Source organism: Charadrius vociferus, unplaced genomic scaffold, assembly GCF_000708025.1.
Source record: "Charadrius vociferus isolate BGI_N301 unplaced genomic scaffold, ASM70802v2 scaffold506, whole genome shotgun sequence".
NCBI classification, from domain to species: domain Eukaryota; kingdom Metazoa; phylum Chordata; class Aves; order Charadriiformes; family Charadriidae; genus Charadrius; species Charadrius vociferus.
Genome location: NW_009648677.1, coordinates 366,610 through 374,590, shown reverse-complemented (window position 1 = coordinate 374,590; position 7,981 = coordinate 366,610).

Genomic DNA, 7,981 nt, shown 5'->3' with positions numbered 1-7,981 from the left:
TTGGATTAATTAGGCCCTAATGCCGGGTGGGGGGGGGTGGCCGGGGGAGCAGGGAGCCCTCTCCGCAAACGGGAACTCGCTGCCTTCTGGGGGGTGTGTCAGCTGCCGGCCTGCGGGCGGGAACAGGGCCAGCGCAGGTGGCTGCTTTCCTTCGGAGAGGGAGGAACTAAGGGAATTATTGAACATCAATGCTTTTTTTCTGGTTCAGGTCACAGTCATTTGTTGTGATAACTAGGCTCAGTTTAAAGGTTGTTATACTAGTTTATAAAAGCTCTGTAATCATTGCACATGAATGCACGTAACAGGGTATATCCATAGTGCCAATGAAAATCTAGCAAGAGGGAGACTGATAATTGCATGATTATGCAGAATTTTTAATGAAGCTACATTGCTGCATAAATAGAGGCCAGTGAGTGGTTTGTCTAGCACTAAAGCACAGCTGACTCATAATAAAATATTGCGTCTCGTTAATGATAACGCCATCTAAGCATTTCACAAAGATTCTTACCATAAGGAGTTTAATCAGTGTAAGCCATAACAGGGGCTTGAATTGCCAAAATCCAATGTAGAATCAGGCTCAGGGTCTTGAATTTTAGTAGTTTGTTTTTCATAGCCCCACATCCTAATCACTCCAAGTGGTCAAACTTCAGTTTTAGATCTATTTGAAGCAGTAGCAAACCAGAGAGTAGGCTGCAGTGCCAAAATGGGCTCTTGCATACCAACTTGCTGAGCCTGATTTCACATGTGTAAAAAGTGCAGATTTTTTTCTGTTTCTTTTCCATGTCGGTACTGACTGCTGGTTTTGATTAACTTGAGATCCAATTGAACTGAACCACAGCGGTGCTGTACAAAGCTGAGTGTTTAGATTTTCGTAGTAATACTCTTAGCAAGAGAGATTATTTATTTTTTGTTTAATTTCTGGCAATGGATACCTTTGGTTTTGCAGAAGATTTCACAGAACTTCGTACTTTACTAATCTCACTAGATTATTTTTTTTTCCCCACATAATTTGTGTTTTTAATTGCCCATCACAAACACGGGTGAAATTAAGGTCATGAGAGGTGGCTGAATCATGACTTCGTTGTGGAGTTCTGCACCCCAGAGGCAAGTGATTGACTCAATCCCATATAATATTTTGGATGCATTCCTGAGATCAGCTGACTGAGCCTCAGATTAAGAGGGTAAATGTAAGGCAATGCATTTTCCTACGAGTATGTAGCCAAACCTGAATACAGCCATTTCAGTGTTGGTGGTTTGTTTTTAGAAACTTTGGTTTATGTACTCGATCTTGAATTAGTTTTTGCTCCTGCGCTTACCTTGATTTTGGTCGGGATGATACAAGAAAGCTAAGCATATATTTGTGGCCTATTAATGTCCCTTCTGAAGTACAGTGTTTTTTTTTTTTTCAAGAGGAGACTTTTTGCCATATTGCAGCTTTGGGGAAGCAGTTTCTCCTTACTGTTTTTGTTTCAAGTGGAGAACTTACTGTTTCATTTCTCTGCTGAAAATTTTGAGCAGTGCTGCTAGCGCTAAATGATTGTATGAAACTTGCTCCCAAATTTCTTATATATCTGTTTAATCAAATGCAATGGAATTTTTCAGCGTCAGTGTTTTGGGTGCATATGTAGTTTGGCTAAACTTACTGTCAGTCTCACTATTTTTTTTGTCAGCTAGCCCAGAAGAATTAAGGTCTGGGTGCTATATTTTAAAATTGAATCAGTTTATTTGCATCTACTTTAATTAATGTCCAGTAAGTAAAAATACGGTTTTGTTTGTCGTAATGTGAATATGAAAAACCTAAGCCTTCTTTATAAAATCATTTAATTACATTAACAAAGTCCCTTTGGGAAACTACTTTCTTCAGGATTATGCTAATATGTAGTGATTGTACAGTACTTTACATCTTTTTAGTAAAATACACGTTTTTTTACCAGCACTTCCAGTCATCATCTGTGCTTCAGGCTGGAAAAGTGAAACACAGGTTTATGACATTCTCAGACCCTTCCGTCAGTCAGCGTCACAGGGACTGGTGTGTGTCTGACTTTCTGTCTCAGACACTCCTCTCTCCTGCAGTATCTCTTTGAAAATTAAATTCAGTGCCCAATCTCATTAGTAGACAGTAATATAGTTATAACTTTAATCATATTCCCGTCCCTAAAATAACTTCCAGGTTTTTGTAGTGTGGATCAGCTCTCCCATGCCTCGTGATCATTGCGTTTCCTTGATGTGAGCACCGTCCCTTTTTCAGCAATTGCATAACATTCATGTGGCAACTGTAGCGTTGCGAAGATTGGAAACTCATAGGAAAATACTTGTTCATTTGAATATGATTCATTGCTTGGTAAGGCTGCTGACACCATATGGCAAGACACATCCGTAGCCAAGAGCTACCAACGAGAGCTCTGGTTCTCTGCTGCGTCCCTTTGACTTAGTTTTGTTTCCCAGCCCATGTCTTTACCAGGGGAGTTTCTGTTTTCTTTTTGCAAGCAACTGCTACATTAAGTGGGAGAGTGAAATAGAAAGCACTATTGAGGCACTTTGTTCCCGTTCATGATAAATGCATAGCTCCTGTTTCAAAGATATTTAAAAGTCATATCTTTATTGTACTGTGGCACGGTCACGGACAGATGCGAATCCTCTCCTGACTGAGGAGAGAGAGCAAGTAGGGCTGAATTTCCAGGGGTCTGACTGCGTCATCTAATCCGGAATATGCCTGCTGCGCTCCAGGGGGCTGAGGCAGTCAGTTGCAGAACTGAGTTTTTGAGTCAGGAGGGTTTTTTTTTTGTTGTTGCATTGACAATAACTTTTTTTTTTTGTTGGAGATGTAAAACAGAACACTAGAATGGAGCAAGGTGTGAAGCATAGACCTGATCTTTTCCTTTCTGACAGCTAATTTTGTGAAAAGCCTGTAGTAAGCTCTTAGATGAAATATTGGTGTTTCTTGGTAGGCTAATTAGGGACACTTCCCCTAGATTCATGTCTAATTGTTTGCTAAACCAGTAAGACATGCCTGAAGAACTCAAATCCAGTATACAAATTGGTGGTAGTCTTATTCAGCGCCTCTGAATCAGTACAGCGTGGATATAATTATTAACATCAGTGCTAGAGAAGAGATGACTGAATCATTTGCAAGTAATACATTTCCATTTGCCCCCTGAATAATTTACACTGTTGAGTTCAAGCAGGGCTTTCATGTCACTGGTGTATAATGTTTGCTTTACTGCTGTTTCAGCTACATTTGTAGAACTTTGGTTTAACTTTATCAGAGGAATAGCGTTTATAGCTGGGAAGATAGCACTGAGGAAGTGGAAAGAGGGAGGATAAAAGTGGAGCTAGCTAAGCAGACTTCTGTTTCCAGCAGTGCTCTGCTTCTTGGTTGACTTGTTAAGCTGAAGGAAACAAAATATTCATCTTTGTACTTAAACCCCAGCTTGAGGATAACCTGCTTTGTTTTAGGGGAAAAAAACGTGTGTAACCCTTTGCAAACCAGTTAATAAGTCACTTTGTGCAAGGTTTTTCCGCATGCTGTTTGTACTCTAGTTTCATACAGTGTGTGTGTGATGGGTAGTTACTGATGCATTCCCCGCATTTTGGACTTGTAGCAGTTTGGAGATGTAAGCCTATGCAAAGCGGACAGACAGCCTGCAGCTAACAGCCAGCTCAGGTGCATAGTACACAGGTCTCCTTGAATTATTTTTAGGTTTTTACAGGAGTTCTGAACTGCCACACGGATGAGTTTTTCTGCTGTGCTGGTGTCTGTTGTGATCCCCGATGTTCTGTAAACTTTAAGATTTCGTGACTTCACTGTCCCTGGGAAAATGAGAGATCCTGACTGTGTTGTGCCACGGAGTACTGAGGAAAATATGGGCAGTGTATAGTTCCTTAGTTGAAACTAGATGTTAATTACACTGGAGGACCTTTGCTACAGAGCTGTTGCAATTTAATAATGAAGTATGAATACCTGGGAAAAGATGTTAAAATAGAAGAGTATAGGTAGTTCAAGAGGTGCTCCATATTATTGAATCTTTCTTGTTTAGTTCTTTAATAAGGATTTAGAATGAATGCTTTTAATACATTGAATTCATCTGTATTTATATACGTATCACTTAGTATCTTGTTCCTATTAAAAAATAAATGGCTTTCAGTATTTGCCCTTACAGATGTCTGCTTGGGAGATTCCTAGACTTGTTGCCAAAATAAAGGGCTGCACTGTAGATCATTGTTTGGTTTCTTATGTCATACTTTATATTTTCAGCTCCTTTCCTAGTGATTTATCCACTTAACTTCTTGTGTTGTGAATATATACACATTCAGATCCATGGATGGGCTCTGTGTCTAAATTTTCCAGCCTTACCTCTGTGCCTATTTAACCTGTACATGTGTAATGTCTGAAGTTACTACCTGTTTATAAATCTATAGTGTTATGTTTTGCCTTCCATCAGCATCCACTTCCTCACATTTTACAGTATTGTTCTTCCACTGTTTGATGTGTGAAGGTCATGATAAAATCTTATTACCAACTCACAAAAGAACAATACAGGTACACCTATAGATCTGTTTGCATTTGTTCTTTTAGAGGGCTAAAAAAACGTAAAATATCCAAGAGCTGTACTAGCAAGATATCTACTCTTAGGTGTGTCACTAGGTCATTTGAGAGAAACCCACGGTCAGGAGAAATCTTGCGGAGCCCTTCTCAGGTTGATGAACTACCAAAGTGTTCACAGCTAATCTCGGAGACAGTGGCTAAAAAGGGGGAAATTGGTTGCTTACGGTACCACATTACAAAGACTGAAACTCTAAGTAGTAGTTTCTGTATTTCCTACCCTTAATCCAACACCCTTTCCATATGTTCTTTTCACTGGAGCCTAGCTTTACTATCTAATTTTAAAGAGCATAAAATTACAGAATTTCGCAAGCATATATGACTTGCTCTACCTTTGTAAGTAAGGCATAGATCTTGTGGACCTTGCAAGACCAGCTCCTAATTGAGTAAACATTTATGTGTTTTCAAAGCATTCTGTATTCATTTATTTTAAAATACGCTAATTAAGACTTCCGGTTTTAAATGCTTCCTAGTAGTAAAATTATTTTTGAAATACGGCATTTTCTAATTTCACTATGGTCTCCGTGATATTGGCAGTAGCCTGAGTGCTCTGTAAGCTTTCCTGTGGATGAAGAGTGGGCATAGTCAGCCATTCCTGGGTGCGCTGAACGACTGGGCAGGTTAAGAAGATTCTGTAGTATTTGAAAGCGTGGAGTCTTGGAAAGTCTGTGACACTGTTATACCTGCTCCTTTCAAGTTTATCAGTTTGTTTTGCCTGCATAAGCATGCTAAGTGCTGGAATCCAAAGTTTAATTTACTATAATTTGCTATGCCTAGAACAGCAGCTGTCCTGGATGCATGAACAGGGATAATTTCAAAACCAAGATGATAGTGAGTGATAGTTGAGCTAACAACTCTTTTAATCTGACTTCAGTGCTACACAACCAAGGAGTTTTAAAAGATGGGGAAGCAATATCTAATTCCGTGTTTAGAAAATCATGGCTGTATGTTCTATAAACTGTTTCAGAAATACGCTGGTTCTGCTCCCTTCTGCACTACCCCACATGGGAATTTTAATAGTCCTGGAGCTGGAACTATTATCACGGCTAATACAGCAAAGTAAGTGCAGGCAGCCGTTATGAAATGCATCATCTCATTCAGATTTCTTTCCTAAAAGGTTTTAAGAAGCTCTGGCTTGGCGTACTTGTTCTCTGCTCCCCCCTCTGCCCCCCTCTTTTTTTTTGTTTTGGTTTGTTTGTTCACTCTAAAAAAACACTCTTCAGTCATGCAGTATATTTAACCAGATTTTCTAATCTTGAGGGCTGCATGATGGTGTCCCTTGGAGCCTTTCTGCCCAACTTGAAAGCTGCTTTCCAGTTTTTTTCAAATCCTAAATCTTATCTGACTCTAATTTGGTAAAAAGAAAGAGTCAAATGAATAATTAGAGACTTCAGTAAGACTTGTGCACCAGACACGTTCTGGACACTGCAATATCTCCTAGGTATCTTTCCCTTTTTTGCTTTTCTTTAAGGGAAATGTTTTTTGCAGGCAGGTGCGTGTTGCGCACTCAGTGGGAATAAGCTGGTTCCAATCCAAAAGCTGAGTTAGTGTGGTATTGACCCCAAGCTAGTATATCATAAGGGATTTTAATTTCAGCAGGCTGTTATACCAACCATGCTATGCAGCTTCCGAGTGTGCATACAGCTGTAATAAAAGTTTAGAGATATCCGAAGTTGCAGTGCTTTAATGACTTCATTTGAACTGAATGATATTAATTGCAGTGGGAGAAGGATAAAAGGCTTGTGTAAAAAGCATATAATTTGGAAATTAATATTTTGCACTGAGCTAAAAAATAGTAATTTATCCTCGACGAAAGGCTGTATCTTCAGATTTCCATGGACTGTATGGAGCGTGTTGTAAACGAACTGCTTGTCTCTAGCTCGTTAAAAGTAATCTGCTGATGAGGTTAGTCTTGTGTGTGTTTTAGGTAGGACTAAAGCAGCTGAATTATATAGGCAAGCATAGGAAACTACAGTTTAAACATTGTACAATGTTCAGATAGGATTTTTACTAGAACTTCAGGAGCAGTAATACACATATACATCCAGATTTTAACAGTTCTCTTCTGAAAATCTCCTGCTGTCTATAAATTAACTGTAAAGGGAGCATCTAAAATGGTGGAGTGCCCCAAAATATGCACAGCCATGACTTACTCAGATTTCTTGTAGATTTTATCAGGATGATTAGTATTAAAAAAGGAAACAAACTACAAGTTTGTGGTTCTGTTTTTTTGAAAAGATGAGAAGGGCTTCATGGCTGTAGTTACTGCCTTTTCTTGTGTTCTAAGCAACTGCTTCATCCTTGTTAGCATTAAAAAAAACTCTGTTAGCATTTGTTTGACAAGTGTACTGTCTGTTTAGGTGTCTCTAAATTTCCATGTCCTTCTAAGAAACCAAACAAATCTTTAGTATTTTATGTCATTATGTTGAGCTAGTAATGAGTGGTTATAGAATGGTTATAAATCCATTGACAATCTGCTGTTGCATGGATTTTGCTACGTAATTTCAAAACCAGTATATAATTAGAGCACATCGGAAATGCTGGTTGCAATGTAGCTGCCTTTAATGACTATTTTAATGGTTATATTTTGTTGGATCTTCACCTACTATCCCTCTTCTTTCCCCATAGTTTTTTCTTATTTTCTTACTGTACTTCTTTCTCTCTTCCAGCCTATGCCATAAATGTGGCACACACCCACCTCTACAGTTTAGAAAATACACCCAGTTGCCAGTAGCTAGTGGATGGTGTTACCGTGAGACACTCCACCATTCAGTCAAAGCAGATGTGAAACCAACACCCTCCAAAACATGCAGGTCAGCGGCCTGAGCCCTCCTTGTGTGCTGTGTCAATCCTTGATAGAATTGCAGGTTAGCAAGCGTAAATGCCATAAACTACTCGCTTCCCCTCACCAAATCCCAAGGCTGTCACAAAGAGGACAGTGGGATCTTCCCACTTGTAACACATCTCCTTTGTGTTGTCCCCCCCTGCCTCCCCCCCACTTTTTTATAGCTTCAGTGCGTCTCTGCTCACTGTTTGCTCAAGCAGCAGTACAGCATTGACCTGATTATTTTTGACAAGAGCTCTGAATAACAGCAAGGATACTGACCCAATGTTGTGCTAATTTTGATCCTTTTTTACTGAAGCTAGAGCAGCAGCTGCTTCATGCTCATAAGGTCTGCTTGCATGCTTATCAAGATGGGACAACATTGCTTTTATAACCATTCCCACATCCACAAAGTTACCTCTATAGCAGCAAAAAGGAGGTACTTATAAATGGAAGTGTGAATTCATTCGCAGTGTGGAAGTGTTAGTTCAGGATAAAAGATTTTGACTGGTAATGTTGGTTAGTCAGTAATAATAGTCCACTTATTCTCAGCC